Source organism: Lissotriton vulgaris, unplaced genomic scaffold, assembly GCF_964263255.1.
Source record: "Lissotriton vulgaris unplaced genomic scaffold, aLisVul1.2 SCAFFOLD_354, whole genome shotgun sequence".
Lineage (NCBI taxonomy): Eukaryota > Metazoa > Chordata > Amphibia > Caudata > Salamandridae > Lissotriton > Lissotriton vulgaris.
In genome coordinates this window covers 1,198,141-1,205,923 of record NW_028253275.1, presented here as the reverse complement: position 1 = coordinate 1,205,923, position 7,783 = coordinate 1,198,141, and the positions used below count along the sequence as shown (strand labels likewise).

Below are 7,783 nucleotides of genomic sequence, written 5' to 3'. Positions count from 1 at the left end.
CACCCCCCACACCAGGTCAGGAGAGCAAAGCCACCAGACCAGGGGAGAGAGGAACCAGAGCCTCGCAATCAGCAAGACAAAGGACCCAACAAGACATCAGAAGAAACACCAAGGACACGAGGTGCACAAGAGCCCAAGGAACCACAGCCGAGGAGGCAACCACCATCTGCCGGACACAAAACCAACCCCGAGCCGGGGCAGGAGGGAGACCCAGTAGGACCCGCAGAAGATCCAACAGGACAGAGAACAGATCCGGAAATATGGAACGCCTCACGAAATGCGTGTCATCCCAGCGCAGGGGCCATGTCAACCCCCTCCAGCAACGCTCAGCAGAAAGCATACGAGCCGCTGAAGCGAGCACTGAGAAACAGCCCCCAGCAAAGCGTCAAACCGGTCCCGAGGAACTGAAGCCCCCGAACAGGAACCAGACGAGGAACGGCCAGACCCAAAACGACCCCAGAAACCGGAACCAGGCCAGCAAACCCCCACAGCAGGAGCCAGCACCGTGGAAAAAACCAGAGGAGCATGAGAGAGACCGAAAGGAAACACCTGAAAACAGGAAACGGAACTCAACCACCGCAAACCTCTGAGCAGCCGAATGGAGGGGAACGAGAAAAACAGGTGACTCCCACACCTAGGGAAGCCAAAATTACCCACCAAGAAGAGGGGAAAACCAGTGACACCAGAGGCATATGACATACCAAAGAGCAACAGCTCCGTGGATGCACCGGAGAGGAAGTCCCCTCAAACATGGCGAGTAAAGGAGTAAACCCCATATATGGAACGCTTCACGAATATGCATGTCATCCTTGTGCAGAGACCATGCTAATCTACTCTGTAACGTTCCAAGCATAGTATATGTGCTGCCGAAGCGAGCACCAGGAAAACACCCAACACACATTGGTGGTGGAATTGAAAGGAAGTGCCCAGCAACCTCCAGGAAACACTGCCCCAAACAGTAATCTCACATGTGAGAACAGAAAATAAACAAAAAAGGGCAGCCCTGCAGTCTCCACCCACAGCCATATATTAAGAACATGGCCACAGGGGCCGGCCACTGCACTAAAGCACCAGCGCCGGAACGACCTGGGGCCAGAACACCAGGAGGGCTCCCCGCCCCAGCCCAGCACATGAACGGGGAGCATCCTGACCCCAGAACAGGAGCGTGGCCGGCCGGAGGACCGCAGCGGCCGCGCCGGTAAAAACATAAAAAGACCATAAACAGAAGCATTTAAAAATGCAAAAGAAACACTCACGGCACCGCCAAAACACCCAGAAGCAAACAGGAACAGAGGCAGGAACCGGGAGCACCAGCGTTCCGACAGCCGTCGGAGCAGAAAAAAAACAGGCATGGCGGTGGGTGGGAGGGGCTTATGTCACCTTCGACCTTTGGATTTCTGGCGTTTTGATTGGCTGGGTGGAGGCAGGACTGCCTCACGTGGTAAGGACTGGGACGGGGAGGACCCATGAGGGGGTAATGATGATCTTGGCTTTCAAACCCTGAGGAGGTACCAATGTATCCCTTCTCCACAACTTACCCTCTCTTACACTCAACTCTTCCTCCACACTCCTGAAACCTCTGAAAGACACATCAAGAGACGAATCGCCCTTCCAACCATTAGACACCTGCATAATGATATTTTTTAATACATTATCCTCCGACATTGCAATTTCCCATTCCTCTTTATCAAAGGATTGTTCTTCAGTATAACATACCAAATCCTCAACAACCTCCTCCTCATCACTTGTTTTAATAGGCATTCTGGACAAGCAATCAGCCACAACGTTCTTTAAACCTTTCAAATACTCAATTTCAAAATTATAATCCAATATAGAAAGAATATACCTTGAAATTCTCGGGGTTACACTTCCTTCCAATCCCTTTCCACCTTTAAATAAGTGTACGAGAGGTTTGTGATCAGTCCGAAGTTTAAAGGGAATACCCCACACAAAATACCTGAAGTGTTTAATTCCCCAACAACATACTAAAGCTTCTTTTTCTATCACGGAGTAGGGAATTTCAGCATTTTGCAACCTTCTAGATGCAAATCCAATCAACCTTTCTTCACCTTCTTTTACCTGAGACAAGACTGCTCCGATACTCACAGCACTAGCATCGGTTGTGACATATGTCTTTGCTTTCACATCAAAATGTCCTAAACAAGGAGCAGACAAAATTCCTTCTTTAACTTGTTTGAATGCTGTTTCACAAACTTCACTCCAAACAAACTCTACCCCCGTTTTCATGAACAATCTCAAAGGTTCAACAATGTTCGTGAATCCATTTACAAATTTTTAACAGTATTCAGCTAATCCCAAGAAACTCCTAAGTTGTTCTTTGTTTGTGGGAGTAGGAGCATCTCTGATAGCTATAACAATGTTTTTTTTAGGTTTGATCCCATGCTTGAAGATTTCATGACCCAAATAACATACAACATCCCTTCTTAATTGACACTTTTCTCTTTTGATTGTCAAACCATTTTCTCGCATGCGGCATAGAACATCTTCTGTTACCATATCATGATGTTCATAATCCCTCCCCACAATCAGCACATCGTCTTGAAAACATAGTACATCTTTCAATCCTTGTAACACCTTCTGCATAACTCTTTGAAAAACTGCTGAAGCCGAAGCTAAGCCAAATGGCATTCGACAATAAGGGAAAGCACCTAAGGGAGTCACAAATGATGTTAAGTGTCTAGATTTCTCATCAAGATCTATCTGATGACACGCTGCTGACATATCCATGACACTAAATACACTTCCACCACCCATTGCAGTGAGCATTTCTGATATATTTGGCAAAGGTTGACGATCCACCCATATATTCTTGTTTAAATCGCGGAGGTCAGTGCATAAACGAATTTTCTTCCCACCATCCTTCGGTGCGACTACAATGGGTGCCAACAATTCAGAGGCCTCAATTGGCTCAATAATACCCATTTCTAATAGCATATCGAGTTCTTCCTGTAAGGGACCCTGTGGTGTTGTCGTGTCATACCTGGAATCAGGAACACTGCTGTGTTCCGGATTCCATGGGATGACAGTTACGGCCCAGGTCTCTTGTATGGACTGGCTTTCTCTACTTGACAATAAATCATCTTCAAACTGCATTCCTGTTTCTGGAATCATCTTCATTACACTGGCGACGATTGGGCAAGAACCTTTAAACAGACCTGGAGTCCCTACCTGTATTGTTGCTTCTCGTCAGATGCGGAGGATCACGAACTGTCAAGGAGGGCGGTCGTAGCTGTCTGCGCAGTGTCACGGACTGTAGCAGGATCAAGAAGGTGAAACCGCCACAGTTTTATACCCATCTGTGACGGATATTTATAATTTTGGGCATTTTCAAGATTCGAATCTTGGTGATTGAAACTACGCGAGTCTGGTAGCCCGAGCCGGTGCGCATGCGCGTGACGTCACGACGTTTTCTTCACGCATTTTGACGCACGGCGGCCATCTTTTGGGACAATATTGAATGAAAGGCAATGAGAATGTGCTAACATCGCGTATTATCCTCATCGATCGTCTTAAAAATTTTGGTTTTGGCATTAACTCTTGAATTTGGCATTAACTCTGCGAGAAACTTTGATTTTGCCTTACAATATATATATATAAAAAAAAAAGAAAATGTATAAAGCAAAACGACCTTATTCTATAAGGAACACTACATTTTACCTACCAAATTATTTTATGTTTTTGCTTTATCAAAATGGAAAGTTTTTCAGCTCCACCTCCAGAGTCTAGAGTTCCATCCGGCTTGAGGTCTTCCAATGGTGCTAGCAATTGGAGGAAATTCTCTGGTTCTACAACCCTTCATAGTTTTCCTGAAAACAAGTCTTCCTGTTCTTCTGATGACAATGTGCCTGTCCAACGAGCACAGAGGAAATGTCATGTTCCTGTGTGGTTTAAAGACTATCATCTTTATAGGTGATTTGATTTGTGTATTATGTAATTTGTTCTCCAGATATTCATACTTATGTCTTTTCTTTTCAGAATTCATATTGTATATTGTTTGTTTGTTCTTGTTCTTTATCTATTGCTTATGTCGCTGTATTTTCCCTTACGAAGGGGAATGTGTGGTGTTGTTGTGTCATACCTGGAATCAGGAACACTGCTGTGTTCCGGATTCCATGGGATGACAGTTACGACCCAGGTCTCTTGTATGGACTGGCTTTCTCTACTTGACAATAAATCATCTTCAAACTGCATTCCTGTTTCTGGAATCATCTTCATTACAGACCCCTCATTAAATGAGGTAGTGATCTAACCTTATGAACAATAGGGGTAGCATTGGACTTAAGAATAATCTTATGGGAGAAATTCTTGAGCTTCCCCAAGTCCTCAGTAAAAACATCAGCGTATCTGTTCATTATCAAGGATTCATAATCATCAATGCTACTTACAATCACAGATTGAACTGGTTCAGCAGCATTTGGATTCAAAGCAATCCCCAAATCTCTTTGAGTTTCAGTATGCTCCAGACCTTTCGCAATTTGAATTGCTTCTTCTAACGTAGAATCTCTAATTAATAGTTTTTCACGAACTCTTTTATTATTTGTACACCTGACAATTTGATCACGAATTAGTGAATCTGCTAATTGTTCAAATTCACAAGTCAACAATAATCCCCTCAAGGCTGCGACATAAGATAAAATATCTTCATCTATTTTTTGAATTCGGCAAAAGAATTTATGCCTCTCTAATACCACATTTACTTTAGTGATGAACCTGATGTCTAACATTTTCATGCTCATTTTATATAAATGAATAGTCTGACCATCACCAGTACCCAATGAGACCTCTGGTAAATTTTCATACAACCTCCTACGCTCAACTCCTAGCTTTATGAAGTAAAATAGCTTGCCTGCGTACTGGTCCATACTTATCCGCACCAGTAGCAAGCATATAGGTAAGAAATAATTTTTTCCATTCCTACCAGGGAATAACAGGCTCTCCAGGAGTAGGAAGGAAAGAGGGAGGAGCAGACAGACTTTGGTCACCCATGCTAAATGAAAAATGAGAAATATAACAGTACCCCTGTAAGAAGAAAAATCAGTTAGTAAAGAAAGAAAATAAAATAACAAACTAAAATAAATACAGATAGTTTTTACTTGAATCAACTGAAATCCTGTGAACATCCAATACAGAAAGAATCACAGAAGAAATCACTTCAGTTCAAATTGTCCATGTAGTGCAGAAACCGCTTCGATCCAAATGCTGGAAGTTTGAAACTGCAGAAACCGCTTCGATCCAAATGCTGGAAGTTTGAAACAAGTCGATCAGAAATCTATAATAAGCTTTCTATTTCCGAGAAAATTGGACGCATCCACAATGTAATAACTGTAATCCTTCCCAATGACACAAAATGGCCGCCGCGAAAAGTGGTTTGCGCTTGTTTCTAGAGGAAATTCCTTCCGATGCAGTGATAACATAATTCACGTTTGTTTCTACAGGAAATCTTTCCTTATCGAAGCGCGTCCTTCAAAACTTCGGAAGGTTTGGACGCAGTCAGCGAGGACAACACATTCTTCAAAACGCTATAGTTGAAAGCGCATTCACCACGTAAGCAATATTTTTTTTCCAACGATAATAATGCCAAACAAGAATTTCAAGTGAGAATCCAGAACAAGTCTCTACAATCTACCAAAATATTCAGTAGAGCATTCACTCGATATCATATTAAAATGGCATTAATTATCGGCACTACTGCAAATTTTGTTGTTCATCCATATGACTCCTTTGGGTTATTTCAACATATAACCCATGAATAATTGATATAGAGTTACGAATCAAATCAGATAAAGTCACGAATTAAATCAGGAATTATGTCCCAATATTTCCAAAAACTTCTTCTTAGTTGAAATGTTCAAATGAAATTCAGCATAGTACTTCTGAATTCAAAATGCTCGCATTAAATTCAATATAGCGCTCTTCTTTCTAGTTTGAAATTGTACTCACAGGTTGGATGAGGCTTCCTTTCTTTTTCTTATCAATAAAAGAATAATAATCCAAGGGTGAAGAATCCAAAACCTGCCCCTTGCGCAGAAATATCCACAATCATCCCATCCTCGTCGCCATTGTAAAGATTAAATGAAGATAAATGCAGGATTGTAGGATTGTAGATATATGTCTTTATTTGAGAATAAGACACAGGAAACTCCAGCTCCTTCATCCACCAGCTCCACAGTGTACTGCCTCTGTCTGGGTCGAGGACGAGTAGGACCACAAGTAATGAGGATTACTGGTAAGTAATCAGGACATTACTTACTCTCTCAGGACCAGCAGATGCCCAGTGCAACAATCTTTTTTGGTGCCCCATGACCTTGTTCTCCATGGCTTTCCTCACAACCACTGGCCAACAGTGCCCATCATCTCTCCATAGTCTCTCTGTCACAAAAAGTATGTTTATAGTGCTGCTCATACTAACACAAGGTGTCAGAGCATTTAAAATCACAGACACATTACACAGAGACAATGAAACATACGTGTGTAAATCAGTCTAGGAAATGTTAAATACAACAATGAGGATTAGAAGGTGTAGGAGTCACATGTTACAGATCAAGTAGAACAGTACAGTTATCAGTGAAGAAAGCACCAGAGCAGGCAATGTATCACAGTGGGATGTAACTAAATGTGTATAACATATCTGTCTGGGAGGGAGTGGGTTCCTCCAGGAAGTTAGGCTAGATTTCACACGCTGTGCCTAACCTTTTGTTCTTAGTCATGGACAAGGTATTTTCAATGTCCCTAAAGGTTTTGATTATCCATATTGGCATATCTCGCTTGTACGGGGCTCTGTCAAGGACGGTCGTGATCACCGTCTCCCACATGCAGCCAACTAGTCTAACCAAGTATGAGTACCTGTCAGGAACGTGTGCTACCAGCATAAGGAGTTTGGGTAAACCAACGTTATCATCCAGATCCCCCAGCAATCTTCTTCCAATTTTCCCACTCATCAAAGATCCTACCAGAATTGGACTGAAGTGTACCATACTGTCAGGACCCTTCCTATATTTAAGTCTAAGAATCTCTGTCTTTCTAGAACCACCAGGAGAGGGAGAGTTGTGAGAGTAATGCAGGGTCTAAACTCGCCAGTGTCCCAAGTGGCATGATTTCTGACTTTTGAACGTTCACCGATAGGCCAAAGGCAGCTGCGAATTCCGATAGGCTGTTTGTAGCACCAGTAGTCCCCTATCCGGTTCTTACAAGTAAACCCCAGCGTAATCAGCCTAGAGTGAGACTACGTGGATAGAACCCCCTACTGGGATTCTCCATTGTTTTAGTCTATTTTGAAGTAGCATCGCTAGTGGTTCCATCACCATGGTGAAAAGCAATGGGGATAAAGGACATACCTCTGCATAGTAAAAAAGGCTCCGACACATAGCTACCCATGCGTACTCATATGGTCAGTGGGGTGTGCAGAATTTTTACCCATCGCATATATTTGGGCCGGACCCTAGTTTTTTCCTAGCCTGCTATAAATAATCCTACCTCACCAAGTCAAATGCTTGTTCTACGTCAAGAAAAGTGAGTGCTTATGGGCCTATCTGAGTCTCGGGGGTGTGGAGGATATGAAAGAGTCCACGAATATTGAATGTTGTACTTCTTTTAGGTATAAACCCACATTGATCTTCATGTACGAGTGTGGGTAAGTGAGAAAGGAGTCAGTATGCTAGTAGCCCACTGAGTATTTTAACATCAACATTAAGCATAGAGAGAGGCCTGTCGGATTTTATCTCATTTCTAGGCTTGCCTGGGTTGGGCATCAACACACAAGTGC

At 43.0% G+C, this 7,783-nt stretch overlaps 1 non-coding gene across 1 annotated transcript; it reads right to left on the bottom strand.

The window, feature by feature from the left end:
- Window positions 1-772: 772 nt before the first annotated feature.
- LOC147661059 (U6 spliceosomal RNA) lies at window positions 773-879 on the bottom strand. The gene has a single exon (XR_015306037.1). It is a non-coding gene; the product is annotated as a U6 spliceosomal RNA (small nuclear RNA).
- Between the last annotated feature and the right edge of the window lie 6,904 nt (window positions 880-7,783).